At 39.0% G+C, this 16,150-nt stretch overlaps 1 pseudogene; it reads left to right on the top strand.

Annotated features, from left to right (window-relative positions):
* Positions 1–251: 251 nt before the first annotated feature.
* On the top strand, positions 252–1,715 carry LOC103235997 (large ribosomal subunit protein eL6 pseudogene; annotated as a pseudogene).
* Positions 1,716–16,150: the final 14,435 nt, after the last annotated feature.

Here is a 16,150-nt window from a genome sequence, read left to right as displayed (position 1 = left end):
TTAGCAGTGTGACCAGAGAGAATGATTTATACTTCATACATAAAGTCTTAATTTTTTTATTGGGGATAATACTAGAAATTTAACAGCTATTGTAGTGAGCAAATGAAATAGCTTTTGTGACAAATAATATAAAGTTTTATAAAAGTTAACACTATTCTTACCACTGGACCAAAGTGTAGTCCTAGGATTAGGAGCATTTACTTTACCCAGGAGCTCATTAAAAATACAGATTCTCAGATCCTGTCCTACTGAATAAGACTTTTATAGTGGTGCTCAGGAATCTATATTTTAAGGAGCTTTCCATGGAACACTTGTGAGAGTTACAACTGAAAACCATAATCTTAAACTTTCTATGTGAATAAAAGGAGCCAATCACCTGGATTTGCTATGATCTACGTTGGTAAGCAGCATTTAGCGAACTATAAGAAGTCCATGTGCCAATAACCTTTCTAGCCACAAAGATAAAATGGACACAGATCTAAAAATTCAATGCATAAGATAATGGTAAATGAAATATGATAAGGCATAATATGTATAATTATCAAATAAATGATATACTATGAGATATGAAATTAAGAAGAAAAGATAATTGCACACTACAATTTTCTCAGAGGAACATATAATCTGAGGATAAATTCCTCAAGCTATAGACAGACTTTTGAGGGGGTTAAGTGAATGTGAAGGATTCCAGATGAGAGAATTACGGTGAAAACAACATAGATGGGCAAGGCCAGGAATAAGTTCAGCATCACTGGAATGTAGAGTGCTTTGCAGGAAAAAAAAAAAAAACAAAACCAAAACACACACACACACACACACACACACACAAACGAACTCTTTCCCATCTGCATGGGTGGTGAAAAAGTTGAGAAGCCAGATACTAAAGAGAAGAAATCCGAAGCCAAGAAGGCTGATGCTGGTGCCAAGGTAAAAAAGGGTAACCTCAAGGCTAAAAAGCCCAAGAAGGGGAAGCCCCATTGCAGCCGCAATCCTGTCCTTGTCAGAGGAATTGGCAGGTATTCTCGATCTGCCATGTATTCCAGAAAGGCCATGTACAAGAGGAAGTACTCAGCCGCTAAATCCAAGAGTGAAAAGAAAAAGAAGGAGAAGGTTCTTGCAACTGTTGCAAAACCATTTGGTGGTGACAAGAACAGTGGTACCTGGGTGGTTAAACTTCACAAAACGCCTAGATATTGTCCTACTGAAGATGTGCCTTGAAAGCTATTGATCCACAGCAAAAACCCTTCAGTCAGCATGTGAGAAAACTGTGAGCCAGCAACACCCCTGGGACCATTCTGATCATCCTCACTGGACACCACAGGGGCAAGAGGGTGGTTTTCCTGAAGCAGCTGGCTAGTAGCTTGTTACTTGTGACTGGACCTCTGGTACTCAATCGGGTTGCTCTACTAAGAACACACCAGAAATTTGTCATTGGCACCTCAACCAAAATTGATATCAGCAATGTAAAAACCCCTAAACACCTTACTGATGCTTACTTCCAGAAGAAGAAACTGTGGAAGCCCAGACACCAGGAAGGCGAGGTCTTCAACATGGAAAAAGAGAAATATGAGATTACAGAGCAGCACAAAATTAATCCGAAAGCTGGAGATGCACAGATTTTACAAAAAATCACAGCTATTCCTCAACTCCAGGGCTACCTGCAATCTGTGTTTGCCCTGACAAATGGAACTTAGCCTCACAAATGGGTGTTCTAAACCTCTTAAGAAGAACCTAATTAACTATCTGACAAAAAAAATAAGAAAAAACACAAGAAAGGAGCTTGGGATAAACTAAAAATGGCTTTTGATAACAAGAAAAATTCAAATGATGTTTTTAGCAGTAAGGAATGTATAGTGGGAGAATGGACTAGTGAAAGTACACACACATTAGAACATCATGGTGAAAAGCATGGTTCAGTTAGTTCTGCCTCAATTTGAACCCTAAATTACTATTAACTACCTGTTAAATGTAACAGAAATGTAACCATTCTGTGTCAGATGTACAGTGGGAATATATTTGCATAGACAGGTTGTTGCTCAGTTGCAGTTATCATAATCCACTCTGGATAGTTTAAGCATGAAGAGAGTTACGCAGAATGTTAAGTGACTTTTGGAAGCACTGGAAGAAGAGAACGGTCTTTATAATAAATGTTTGAAAATGCTGCCCAAAGCCACATTGCAGAACTAGACCACCATGGAAAGAAACGTTTGCTCCTGCCATGATTAGGAAGCTACTGCCATATTGACAAGTCACCACTACATCTCTCAGGTCCAGCATCACAAAATCTCTGCCATACCCTACAACAGGTAAATGGGGACCTCGAGTTCTGTATGTCTCTTGATTTCATTCAGTTCTAATTCAAGTTTTGCATGAACACATGGGAACAATGCACAAAGTGACATCCGCAACCTGGACTGGAATAGTCTGGGTAATGTGGCATTTAGCTTGCCTACCTCAGCCCAGGAAGGCACGTTGGGAAAAAATTAGAATAAACTTTGAAGGAACCAGTCTACATTATCATCTTCTAATTCCCAGAATTACTGTGAGGACTAGATTCAATTCTCTGTATCAAGCTTTCGGGATGACACAGAATATGCAGCATATAGTAGATGCTCAGGAAGTGGTAGCTTATAAAAGATTTTAGGATCACAGTTTTGAATAAAAAGAAAAAAAAGCAATGGAACCATTTAGAAGACAATTTCTGCAGTTTAGAGTAGAAGAAATAATGACACAGAATGAAAATGAAGGTTGTACATATGAACAAATGAAGAGATACTCATGATATTTCAAGGGCATCATGGACCGAACTCCATGACAGAATGTTAACTGGTAGTTGCAAAATTGATTGTTCAGATTGCTAATGATTTTCAGTCTGCGGCTACTTGTTTTATTTCAAGATGGATGCTGGAAAGGGAACCAAATCAGTTTCAAATGCCACAATTGATTGTCCGTAGCCATTTTGTGTTCTCAGAACTAAAAATTGTTAGGACAGACATCTGAAGAGTTTGTATCATTTGGCATTCTCTCTGAAACAGTAAATCTCAATAAATATGCCCTAGATGGGTCTTTTGTAACCTAAATGGGTCCTAGATGGTTTGAATACTTAAATAGTGCTTACCTGTAATAAGAAATGAAATTAATACACTTTTTAAATTGTATAAACTCAAAATATCTCCATTTTAAGGTAGAAGAAGTTATTAGTAGAAGTACTTTAGACCTACTTTCTGCAAGGGATTTATTTCCCTGAAACATGACTACTAGCAAGACCAAAAAATGCGTTAAATCCAAATGCTCAGTAGGACATCCAACTTAACCATGTCATAAAATCTTCCAGGAAGCCAGTAATAGAGTTCTCAGTCTTCTCTTACCGTTTACAAGGGAGAAACAATCATTCACTTAGCACCTTGTTCATGTACTTAGTACATGAATAACGGTCTTTTTCTCTGATGCCTAGTCAGAGTCTTTGGCTCTCAATCTTCTGCTGACTTCTATTTAGAGCTTTTTCTTTTTTCCTTTCTTTCATTCACATACAAACAGTGCAGGCTAGTTAGCTTAAGTAACGGCTTTTACTGATCACTGATTTCTGTCTGCCTCAAGGATTGTTTAGTTAGTGCTAAGTACACTTAGTGCATCTGGTTACCCTGACTCATCCTCTGAAGAATGCTGATTCCTCAGGCATGTCTTCAAGATGATTTTTTGAGATGGTTCTAACTTCTGAACCCCCAAGTATGTGGGCCAGGTTAGAGGAGCATTACATCTTTTCGCTTAAGAGCGTTCACTTTAGAAGCAATGAGAAGTGAATTTCCCATTTCTATACATGTTTTCCTCTTCTACATCGAAAAAATACAGTCAGAATTAGTTTAATGATGAAAATGTTAGATGTTATGTGAAAGATAAGAAAATGTTTATATTGTATCAATGTTATTATTTAATATAGCAAAACATAAAATATAATACAAATAAGAAAATTAACACATATTGAACACTTCCTATATACCAGGTATCTTGTGGACCACTTTACATATATTCTCCCAGTTATTCCTTTTAACAATCATGTATGTGAGAGACTATTATCTTCATTTTATAGACAAACCAACTGAGGATCAGAGATTAAGAAACTAGGCCAGTGTTTCACACATGTAGCTAGGAACTGCCAGCTAGGAAGCTAGCAGTTCAGGTACTCAAATCAGGCAGCCTGATTCCAGTTTCAGGGGAAATTTTGTGTGTGTGTGTGTGTGTGTGTGTGTGTGTGTGTGTGTGTGTGTAATGTGAACTAAGATCTTAATTTCTTAATGCTAATATTAAATTGATTCAATAAGCAGTTTCCTAGGAAAAGCAAATATTAAATGTCACAACAGATGGCGTGCTAATTTGTTGTCTTATTCTGCCCTTTGGATGTTTCAAACTGCTGTTTCCTGCTTCAAAATATCGGTTAGGAAAGTCAAAGTTACGAAAAGTGAAAGCGAAAGAATAGAACCAATAAAGGGTAAGTCTATCAGAACACATTTAGGAGACTCTTCAATAAGGGGATGAAAAAGGAATATTGCTTTTCTCTAAACCATTTTTTTTTTTTTTGAGACAGAGTCTCACTCTGTTAGCCAGGCTGGAGTGCAATGGTGCAATCTCAGCTCACTGCAACCTCCACTTCCCGGGCTCAAGCAATTCTACTACCTCAGACACCTGAGAAGCTGGGATTACAGATGTGTGCCACCATGCCCAGCTAATTTGTGTATTTTTAGTAGAAACGGGGTTTCACCTTTGTTGGCTTGGTTGGTCTTGAACTCCTGACCTCACGTAATCTGCCTGCCTTGGCCTCCCAAAGTGCTGGGATTATAGGCGTGAGCCACCGCGCCCAGCCTCTCTAAAATACTTTTTAAAGAACAAGAGTTTTTGGTCATTTCTGGCAAGATGGCCAAATACGAACAGCTCTAGTCTGCAGCTCCAAGTGAGATCAATGCAGAAGGTGGGTGATTTCTGCGTTTCCAACTGAGGTACCCAGTTCATCTCACTGGGACTGGGTAGACAGTGGGTGCAGCCCAAGGAGGGCGAGCCCAAGCAGGGTGGGGTGTTGCCTCACCTGGGAAGTGCAAGGGGTTGGGGAATTCCCTCTATTAGCCAAGGGAAGCCATTAGAGACTGTACCATGAACTCCGGACCAGATACTGCACTTTTCCCATTGTCTTCTCAACCCACAGACCAGGAGATTCCCTCTGGTGCCTACGCCACCAGGGGCCTGGGTTTCCAGCACAAAACTGGACAGCCATTTGGACAGACACCAGCTAGCTGCAGGAGTTTTTATTATTATTATTATTATTATTTATTTATTTATTTATTTATTTTCATACCTCAGTGGCACCAGGAACGCCAGAGAGACAGAACCATTTGCTCCCCTGGAAAGGGGGCTAAAGCCTGGGAGCCAAGTGGTCTGGTTCAGTGCGTCCTACCCTCAGAGCCCAGCAAGCTAAGATCCACTGGCTTGAAATTGTCGCTGCCAGTACAGCAGTCTGAGCTTGACCTGGGATGCTCGAGCTTGGTGGGGGGAGGGGCGTCTGCCATTGCTGAGGCTTGGGCAGGTGGTTTTACCCTCACAGTGTAAGCAAAGCTGCCAGGAAGTTTGAACTGGGCAGAGCCCACCACAGCTCAGCAAGGCCACTGTGGCCAGACTGACTCTCCAGGTAGATTATCTCCTGTCTGGGCAGGGCATCTCTGAAAAACAGGCAGCAGCCCCAGTCAGGGACTTAGAGATAAAACCTGCACCTCCCTGGGACAGAGCACCTGGGGGAAGGGGCGGTTGTGGGCACAGCCTCAGCAGACTTAAATATCCCTGTCTGGCAGCTCTGAAGACAGCAGTAGATCTCCCAGCACAGCGTTCAATCTCTGATAATGGACAGACTGCCTCCTCAAGTGGGTCCCTGACGCCCTTGTATCCTGAATGAGAGACACCTCCCAGTAGGGGCCGATAGACACCTCATACAGGAGAACTCTGGGTGGCATCTGGTGGGTGACCCTCTGGGACAAAGCTTCCAGAGGAAGGAACAGGCAGCAATCGTTGCTGTTCTGCAGACTCTGCCAGTGATACCCAGGCAAACAGGGTCTGGAATGGACCTCCAGCAAAATCCAGCAGACCTGCAGCAGAGGGACCTGACTGTTAGAAGGAAAACTAACAAACAGAAAGGAATAGTATCAACATTGACAAAAAGGACGTCCATTCAGAGACCCCCTCTGAAGGTCAGTGACTTCAAAGACCAAAGGTAGATAACTCTATGAAGATGAGGAGAAACCAGCACAAAAAGGCTAAAAGTTGCAAAAACCAGAATGTCTCTTCTCCTTCAAAGAATCACAACTCCTCACCAGCAAGGGAACAAAACCAAATGGAGAATGAGTTTGACGAATTGACAGAAGTAGACTTCAGAGGGTGGGTAATAGCAAACTACTCTGAGCTAAAGAAGCATGTTGTAACCCAATGCAAGAAAGTTAAGAACCTTAAAAAAAGGTTAGAGGACTTGCTAACTAGAATAACCAGTTTAGAGAAGAACGTAAATGACCTGCTGGAGCTGAAAAACACAGCACAAGGACTTCGTGAAGCGCACACAAGTATCAATAGCTGAATTGATCAAGCAGAAGAAAGGATATCAGAGATTGAAGATCAACTCAGTGAAATAAAGTCAGAAGACAAGATTATAGAAAAAAGAATGAAAAGAAATGAACAAAGTCTCCAAGAAATATGGGACTATGTGAAAAGACCAAATCAATGTTTGATTGGTGTACCTGAAAGTGACAGGAAGAATGGAACCAAGTTGGAAAACTCTCTTTGGGATATTATCTAGGAGAATTTCCCCAACCTAGCAAGGCAGGCCAACATTCAAATTCAGGAAATACAGGGAACACCACAAGATACTCCTCGAGATGAGCAACCCCAAGACCCATAATCCTCAGATTCACCAAGGTTGAAATGAAGGAAAAAAATGTTAAGGGCAGCCACAGAGAAAGGTCGGGTTACCCACAAAGGGAAGCCCATGAGACTAACAGCAGATCTTTCAGCAGAAACCCTACAAGCCAGAAGAGAGTGGGGACCAATATTCAACATTCTTAAAGAAAAGAATTTTAAACCCAGAATTTCGTATCCAGCCAAACTAGGCTTCATACATGAGGGAGAAATAAAATCCTTTACAGACAAGCAAATGCTGATTTTGTCACCACCAGACCTGCTTTACAAGAGCTCCTGAAGGAAGCACTAAACATGGAAAGGAACAACTGGTACCAGCCACTGCAAAAACACCAAATTGTAAAGACCATCAATGCTAGGAAGAAACTGCATCAACTAACGAGCAAAATAACCAGCTGACATCATAGTGGCAGGATCAAATTCACACATAACAATATTAACCTTAAATGTAAATGAGCTAAATACCCCAATTAAAAGACACAGACTGGCAAATTGGATAAAGAGTCAAGACCCATCGGTACATTGTATTCAGGAGACCCATCTCATGTGCAAAGACACACATATGCTCAAAATAAAGGGATGGAGGAATAGTTACCAAGCAAATGGAAAGCAAAAAAGAAAAGAAAAAAAAAGCAGTGGTTGTAATCCTAGTCTCTGATAAAACAGACTTTAAACCAACAAAAATCAAAAGAGACAAGGACATTACATAATAGTAAAGGGATCAATGCAACAAGAAGAGCTAACTATCCTAAATATATATGCATCAAATATAGGAGCAACCAGATTCATAATGCAAGTTCTTAGTGACCTACAAAGAGACTTAGACTCCCACACAATAATAGTGGGAAAATTTAACACCCCACTGTCAATATTAGATCAATGGGACAGAAAATTAACAAGGACATCCAGGACTTGAACTCAGCTTTGGACCAAGTGGTACTAATAGACATCTACAGAACTCTCCACCACAAATGAACAGAATATATGTTCTTCTCAGCACCACATCACACTTATTCTAAAATTGACCACATAATTGGAAGTAAAACACTCCTTAGCAAGTGCAAAAAATGGAAATCATAACAAACAGTCTCTCAGACCACAGTGCAATCAAATTAGAACTCAGGATTAAGAAACTCACTCAAAACCACACAACTACACAGAAACTGAACAACTTGCTCCTGAATGACTACTGAGTAAATAATGAAAAGAAGGCAGAAATAAATATGTCCTTTGAAACCAATGAAAACAAAGACACAGCATACCAGAATCCCTGGGACACATTTAAAGCAGTGTGTAGAGGGAAATTTATAGCACTAAATGCCTACAAGATAAACAGGAAAGATCTAAAATCGACACCCTACCATCACAATTAAAAGAACTAGAGAAGCAAGAGCAAATAAATTCAAAGGCTATCTGAAGACAATAAATAACTAAGATCAGAGCAAAACTGAAGGTGATAGAGGCACAAAAAGCCCTTCAAAAAATCAATGAATCACAGAACTGGTTTTTTGAAAGATCAACAAAATAGATAGACCACTAGCCAGACTAATAAGAAAAGAGAGAAAAATCAAATAGATGCAATAAAAAATGATAAAGGTGATATCACCACCAATCCCACAGAAATACAAACTACTATTAGAGAATACTATAAACACCTCTACACAAATAAACTAGAAAATCGGGAAGAAATGGATGAATTCCTGGACACATACACCCTCCCAAGACTAAACCAGGAAGAAAACAAATCCCTGAATAAACCAATAACAAGTTCTGAAATTGAGGCAGCAATTAATAGCCTACCAACAAAAAAAAGTCCAGGACCAGATGGATTCACAGTCGAATTCTACTAGAGGTACAAATAAGAATTGGTACCATTTCTTCTGAAACTACTCCAAAAAATAGACAACCAGGGAATCATCCCTAACTCGTTTTATGAGGCCAGCATCATCCTGATAGCAAAACCTGGCAGAGACACAACCAAAAAAGAAAATTTCAGGTCACTATCCCTGCTGAACATCCATGAGAAAATCCTGAATAAAATACTGACAAACCAAATCCAGCAGCACATCAAAAAGCTTATCCACGAGGATCAAGTCAACTTCATCCCTGGGAATATAAGGCTGGTTCAACATACTCAAATCAATAAACGTATCCATCACATAAACAGAACCAATGACAAAAAACACATGATTATCTCAATAGATGCAGAAAAGGCCTTCGGTAAAATTCAACAGCACCTCATGCTAAAAACTCTCAATAAACTAGGTAATGATGGAATGTATCTCAAAGTAATAAGAACTATTTATGACAAACCCACAGCCAATATCATACTGAATGGGCAAAAACTGGAAGCTTTCCCTTTGAAAACCAGCACAAGACAAGGATGCCCTCTCTCACCACTCCTATTCAACACAGTGTTGGAAGTTCTGGCTAGGGCAATCAGGCAAGAGGAAGAAAGAAAGGATATTCAATTAGGAAAAGAAGAAGTCAAATTGTCTCCGTTTGCAGATGATGTGTTTGTATACTTAGAAAACCCCATCATCAGAGCCCAAAATCTCCTTAAGCTGATGAGCAACTTCAACAAAGCCTCAGGATACAAAATATGTGAAAATCACTAGCATTCCTATACACCAATAACAGAAAACAGAGAGCCAAATCATGAATGAACTCCCATTCACAGTTGCTACAAAGAGAATAAAAGAGCTAGCAATACAACTTACAAGGGATATGTAGGACCTCTTCAAGGAAAATTACAAACCACTGCTCAAGGAAATAAGAGAGGCCACAAACAAATGGAAGACATTCTATGCTCATAGATAGGAAGAATCAATATCATGAAAATGGCCATACTGCCCAAAGTAATATATAGATTCCATGCTGTCCCCATCAAGCTACCCTTGATGTTCTTCACAGAATTGGAAAAAAAACCAAAAACACAAAAAACAAACAAACAAAAAAAACTACTTTAAATTTTGTGTGGAACCAAAAAAGAGCCCGCATAGCCAAGACAATCCTAAGCAAAAGGAATAAAGCTGGAGGCATCACGCTACCTGACTTCAAACTATATTACAAAGCTATGGTAATAAAAACAGCTGTACTCATACCAAAACAGATATATAGACCAGAAATAATGCCACACATCTGCAACCATCTGAACTTTGACAAACCTGACAAAAACAAAAAACGAGGAAATGATTCCCTATTTAATAAATGGTGTTGGGAACACTGGCTAGCCATATGCAGAAAATTGAAACTGGATCCCTTCCTTACACCTTATGGAGAAATTAACCCAAGATGGATTAAAGACTTAAATGTAAATCCTAAAACCATAAAAACCCTAAAAGAAGACCTAGGCAGTACCATTTGGGACATAGGCATGGGCAAAGACTTCATGACTAAAACACAAAAAACAATGGCAACAAAAGCCAAAATTGATAGCGTGAACAGGCAAACTACAGAATGGGAGAAGAAGTTTGCAATCTATCCATCTGACAAAGGGCTAATATACAGAATCTACAAAAATCTTAAACAAATTTATAAGAAAAAAAAACCTCCTCAAAAAGTGAGCAAAGGGTATGAACAGACAGTTCTCAAAAGAAGACATTTATGCACCCAACAAACATATGAATAAAAGTTCATCATCACTGGTCATTAGAGAAATGCAAATGAAAACCACAATCAGGTACCATCTCACACCAGTTAGAATGGTGATCATTAAAAAGTCAGGAAATAACAGATGCTGGAGAGGATGTGAAGAAATTGAAATACTTTTACACTGTTGGAGAATGTAAATTAGTTCAACTATTGTGGGAGACAGTGTGGTGATTCCTCAAAGATCTATAACTAGAAATACCATTTGATCCAACAATCCCATTACTGGGTATATACCTGAAGGATAAGGGCACATGCACATGTATGTTTATCACGGCACTGTTCACAATAGCAAAGACTTGGAACCAAGCCAAATGTCCATCAATGATAGACTAGATATACACCATGGAACACTATGCAGCTGTAAAAAACGATGAGTTCCTGTCCTTTGCAGGGACATGGATGTAGCTGGAAGCCATTATTCTCAGCAAACTAACACAAGAACAGAAAACCAGATACTGCATGTTCTCACTCATAACTGGGAGTTGAACAATGAGAACACATGGACACAGGGAGGAGAACATCACATACCAGGGTCTTTCAGGGGTTGGGAGGCTAGGGGAGGGATAGCATTAGGAGAAATACCTAATGTAGATGATGGGTTGATAGGTGTAGCAAACCACCATGGCGCGTATATACCTATGTAACAAACCTGCAGGTTCTGCACATGTACCCCAGAATTTACAGTATAATAATAAGAAAAGAACAAGAGTTTTAAGGGTAAAAAATGTGTTTATCCCATTCTTTATGCAGAATTTTGTAATATGTATTGCAATATAATGTAGCATACATTAACAGCTCCTGCATTTGAAGAATTCAAGTACTCAACTATCAGTTCTTTGCTTTTCTTTCTTTATTTCGTATTTAAACACAGAAAGCAGTAAATTGAGGCCAATGAAATGTGTACTCCAAAACCTCTGGCCAAGCAGGGCAATTTCCGGCATGTTCAGTGCCCCTAGAATCCATACGGACACTTTAAAACAAAGAGACACATGAGCTAACAGACAGCATCTTAGGCTGCATTCCACCAAACTATTATTGTAACTTCTAGTGGTCACTACCAGAGAAGGCATCTGTGCAATTCTCCTTTGATTTCTTGCCATTTCCATGTTTTGCAATAGTTCATGGCAGCTTAGCAAGCTAAAGGCTTTGTGTGATTAAATCCTAGGCTTCTTTTTGTTTCTCTTTGGCCCAACTTATGACAGTGAAGCCAGCTTGAAGGGCCCAGCCTGGCAGGGTACATCCCCAGTGATTTATGCAGTGTCACTTTCTTGATGATTAACCTGAATAAATCATGCTGGTCTTTTCAGCAGTGATATAGCTGCCCTTTATATGCTTATCAATTTTCAGGGCAAGGAGAAATTAGCCCAGTTCTCCCATTGATCTTGTGAAGAAAATTGTACCTCACAGCAGGGATTCTACTGACAAACAATGAGAACAGTACAAATAACTTACTGGTTTACTTTTTAATCAATAAAGTTTCTCACAATGCATTATTCTAGCAATTGGCCTAAATCACTGTGCCTATAACTGTTGTTTTCAAAACCTTTTAATCTAATTGGAAAATCTTCCTTTGTACTAGTAATAAACACTCACTAAACTGTCTGCACCTAATTGAGCTATAGTAATTTATGGGTGCTCCCTACTGTTTTTCCTCTCTTTAATCAGAGAGACCACTTTATGTCTTTAACTAATGAATTCTAAGAATCCACCCAGTAGATCTGATCAAATGTCACTAGTGAATAAATCTTCATTAACACTGGCAGGTTCTGAACCTGGTCTCCATCTTGATTTAATTATTGTCTCACAACTGTACTCTCATCAGGTTTTCTCCATTTCTTCAAATAATGCCTTCATCACCAGATCTACTTGTAAAGCACAACCCCCTGCCGTTAAGAGTCTGTGCCAGTCCTAGGAATGAAAGCAGAGCCGACTCACTAGTATGATCAATACCACGTCACCCAGTTGTGGACATTGTAGTTGCTATTTCAGCTTCCTCTGCATCCTTTTCTGCATCCTTTCACTTTTGCCTGTATAAAAACATGCATACTTCTATCAATTAATCTGGTAAATTAATTTATGCTACCCCCAATCAGAAAAGTACATACACCAATAAACTGTTAAGAGGAAAACATATATTCACAATAGGTCATTATCTCTATAGGAAAGTGTTCTTGGGAAATCAGTTTGATGCCATACATTTGTTAAGGTCAGAGCAAATGAAGTTAGATAATACTAAGTGTGGTGGGGTGTCACAAAGCTGGCACCTACCAGTGACCAGCCAGATCCACTGAAAGGACTCCATCAACTATGTTCACATTAAACTGACAGATCACTTATTTTCCTGAACTATTTTCAGGAATACTGACTGATGAGGTTTATTTTGAACACTGCTTGTTATCCCACCTGCTTCATTTTGAAATCATGTCCTCATGCTATCATTTATATAGTCCTCATGCTATCATTTATATAGTTCTAAAAAAGTATGCCATCCATAAATGACTCACGTACATTAAATTGAAAAAACAGAAATAGATGCTGCCATGCAGGAGAGAGCAACAATATTAGCCATGATAGTTAATTTAATTACTAGTTAACAAATATGTATGTAAAATTTACTGTGGGCCAAATACTCTTCTAAACACTTTGCAGGTTTTAATCATCCACACAATCCCAAAAATCTGCTCTTATTTAAAAATCTTATTTCCCAGATGAGAGAACTGAGGCACAGAGAGTTTGAGTGTCTTGCTGTAGTCACACAATTAACAAATGGCAGAACTGGGATTTGAGTCCAGGTAGACATGTTTTGGAAGTAATTATTTTTTCTCTAAACTATGCTGTTTGCACAACCAAACGTTTGACTTGATTCTGACTTCTAGGGTATAGGACAAAAATGGAGCATAATGATAGCTCAGGAAATCCTGATATTTAGTCATAAAAATATGTTCTAGCACATATTCCATGAACCCTGGTCTTTCACAATGATCCTCCAAAAAGAGATTCCATAGTTCAAAAAATTTAGGAAACTTTATCCATGTTATGACTCCCTTGGAAATTCACAAACACAGTAGCATGCTAAAGGCTCTGAGAGGATATTCAATGGAGACATAAGTGTAACTAGGTGCAGTGTAGTATTTGCAGACCTACTGGACAGCAAAACAATGTTTTCTGGAAGATTCACTAAAATCTTGCAGATCTAATGACTCATCATGGATCACCATTATGGAAAAGTAGTACTAAAGTCTTGTTTAATGTGGGTCCTTAGAGGAACATTGAATAATCTTTTCAACATTTTCTTGACTCAAATCCATAAAACAAATGCCAAAGTGGTTTTTACATGGTATGGCCATCATTCACTCTTTTATTTTTAACTGAATGTTTAGCATGGAAATAAAATGTGTTAAAGATGGTCCTAAGGGAAGCTAGACTACATATAACCTTCATATGGTCATTAGATGGAATGAAGAAAGAATGCCCAAGCTAGTGGCCACAATTTCCAAGATGTTAACTGATAAAATGTGTTTTAGATTAGTTGCTTCTTAACTGAGATTTTGGAAAACAATTATTACATTATATTTTTAAATGGTACAGCTATTTTTTTTTCATAGTATAGAAACTTTTATTTCTTTAAGAGTGGTCATTTTGCTAAGCATTGGGTCAATTGCTGACTCCTAGAAAAATTGTATGTAGCCTTCTTTGTGTTGGGCCTTCAGTTGACTTTTCTATAGGCCCTACAGTATATCTTTGCACAAAATTAGGGAAGTTCTTTTCTTGTCCTTTTCTGCTTGGGTATTCTTCTGAAGCTAAGAGTATGAGCATTAGACTAATCAGAATGTAGTTAGAAACCTAGTTTCCATGTGTTAGCTTTGAGACTGTAGCTAAGTTACGTTTCATTGATAAGCCTCTGATTCTTTACCTCTGCAATGGGGGTAATGAAAGAATATATTTTGCATGGTTATCATGATGTTTACCTGACATAATGCTTATAAAGCACTTAGTATAGTACTTGGCATTATCCAGTAACTGGAGTCTATTCCTAATATCATAGCTGAAATCATCAGTCTGCATCAGATATACTGGACAGCTTAGGCCAGGTATGGTGGCTCACACCTGAAATCCCAGCTCTTTGGGAGGCCAATGTGGGCAGATCACTTGAGGTCAAGAGTTCGACACCATCCTGGCAAACATGGTGAAACCTCGTTTCTACTGAAAATACAAAATTAGCCAGGTGTGATGGCAAAAACCTATAATCCCAGCTACTCAGGAGGCTGAGGCAGGAGAATCACTTGAATCCAGGAGGCGGAGGTTGCAGTGAGTCGAGATAAAGCCACTGCACTCCAGCCTAGGTGACAGAGAGAGACTCGGTCTCAAAAACAAAACAAAACAAAAAGAAAGACTGGAGGGCTTGTTAACACATGGATTTCTGAGACCCACCCCCAACATTTCTGATTCATTGGATCTGTGGTGGGGCTGGAGAATCTGAATTTCTAATAACTTCCCAGGTGATGCTGATGCTGCTTGTTTGGGGACCACATTTTGAGAATCACTGCCATAGAGTAAGTGACAAATGTTCTATATAAACAGAAGTTGTCAAAAGTGATCAAGTTCTGTGAAGTCATTTTTTTCCAGACACATTTATCAGATGCACATATCAGACATATTTAATCGCTTTTGGCAGAGCCATTGTCTTACGTAGATCCTGCTGAGTATGTGAGTTGTGAAGAGATATACAAAACCTTCAACTGTTCTACACTGCTCTTGCATTTGCGTCGGATGGTTTCCTTCTCCAAAGAGTACTGCATTCACACTGAACGCTAAGTAGCAATGTTTTGTGCCATTGTTGTTTTATATCAAATTCCCTTGCTATGACATAATGGCCGTCTGACATAGTGGAACCTATTTTCATTCTCGCAGGTCTGTTTTAATCATGCAATTAGGATAGTTCTCCCCTAAAAGTTATCCAATGAGAAGTAACACTTATGAGTCACTGAGGGCCTCTGAGTATGCAGCCTGGAATAGAATCATTGAAAAGTTCATCTTTTCACCTTAGAACAGATGGAAACAGTAAGAGTAAATGATAGACAGAAGGAAAACAGATTTCATTAAACTTTCCAACTTAATTTTGACCTGGGAACATACAATAATTTCAAAGTTTGTCTTGATAGCTGAGAAAGACTTCTTAATTGGAGATAATGTCAAAAAGGTAGTTATTTCCCAAAATTCCTGCTCACCTACCATCTGCTACTGATAAAGGTTTGACAATTAAGGAATGTTAAGAATAAGTTCTAATTATCTTCCTCCTCCTGTATCTTGTTCCCTTGATGCTCTTTGATGGCCCTCACTAAAGCCCACATGTGAATCACAGCTTCTGCTGCATGTCCACTCCTTTTGCCTAAATATGCAGTTATCATCATACATCCAGAATTGCCCTCTGGTAAGTGTCTTATACTTCTCTCCATTTTGGTGGCCGTCATCTTATTTTACCTTAATAACTCTGAGTGTGGCATTGATAGCAGCTGTAAATTTAATTTCCCAGTAATGGCTGGGGAATGAG

This window comes from Chlorocebus sabaeus, chromosome 7, assembly GCF_047675955.1.
Source record: "Chlorocebus sabaeus isolate Y175 chromosome 7, mChlSab1.0.hap1, whole genome shotgun sequence".
Lineage (NCBI taxonomy): Eukaryota > Metazoa > Chordata > Mammalia > Primates > Cercopithecidae > Chlorocebus > Chlorocebus sabaeus.
The sequence above is the reverse complement of the archived record's forward strand: the minus strand, read 5'-3'. Positions and strand labels throughout refer to the sequence as shown.